We start from the raw sequence: 1,312 nt of genomic DNA on the forward strand, positions 1-1,312 counted from the left end.
TGATTTAGCGTTTCAATAATTTTCTAACAAAATTATTAGCGACAAAAAATTAGTGACTAACTTTTGTCGTTGCTACTAAAAATTTTTAGCGATGGATTATAAAATATAAATTTGATCGCTAAAGACGGCTGCTCAGTCAATCAAACTATGTTGCAACGGATCAGTGATAAAATTTTCTGTCGTAAATTTAGCCACGATAAAAATAAATTTTGAATTTAGCAACGGTATAGCAACAGAATATTTCATTGGTAAAATCAACAATCGATAAGTTCGTCGTGAAGCGGTCATAAGTTTTGCGACAGAATTCATATTTTCGTCGCTAAGAGGCTAGAAATGAGCAATATAGAGAAAGACACAAACCCGTTGCTATTCCGTCGCAATTTTTGTTTAGCGACAGATTTACATAGAATAGCGACCAAATGTGACTGTCGCTAAATATTTTTTTTTGTAGTGTATGTGATGCAAATAAAGCGAATCCTGTTAAGGATAATCATTGTCTGAGGCTTGTTCTGCTAGTTTTCACATTCTGATGGAATAGGTATCTAGACTAGCTGTAAAACGAGCGGACAACTTGAGTCGGCAAGGGACAACTTTACCGGTAGTAGGACTTTTCAGCCTCACTGTTGGTCCTTCCCGTCCTAAATCATGTGTGACTATAGAATCCTTCCCAGGAGCGTTTCCGCATCTCTGGTATCTCAATTTCAGGAGCGTATACCGCATCTCCGAATATGGGTGCGCGAAAGAAGACAATTTATATCACAATTCAAACAGTATCAAAGCAGTTAAATATGTAGGCAAATAACACATTTAACCCAATAATATACAACATCAAAATTAAGTAAAACCAAACAAGTCAATATAAAAGCTCGAATTCTAGTTATATCCCCAACAGAGTCGTCATCTGTCACACCCCTATTTCTACCGTCCCAACCCCGCTAGGGAGTTGGTTTTAGAGAGAATGGGTTTTTTCAATTAAAGTGACGTTTTGAATAGAGAATATTTTATTTATAGAGTCGCCACTTGGAATTGAGTTTGGGTGTTTCAAGTCACCTTATTGAATTCCCATTCAAAAGTAAATGACTCTTTATTATTGATCTGCGATCTAGAAATCCAGATAACGAATTCTATTGAGCGAGGGCAAGGTGTGAGGCACCCCTCGAGTCCGTGGTTCTAGTACGGTCGCTTTAATGACTTATGTCTGGCTTAAATTAATCTCTTGAATATATAATATTTGTTAGCCTAGAAGTTACTCACATCCCGCTTTTAATTTATTTTAAATTATTTAAGTATATTAATGTGTGGCTTGCTGGTA

Source organism: Capsicum annuum, chromosome 12, assembly GCF_002878395.1.
Source record: "Capsicum annuum cultivar UCD-10X-F1 chromosome 12, UCD10Xv1.1, whole genome shotgun sequence".
NCBI classification, from domain to species: Eukaryota; Viridiplantae; Streptophyta; class Magnoliopsida; order Solanales; family Solanaceae; genus Capsicum; species Capsicum annuum.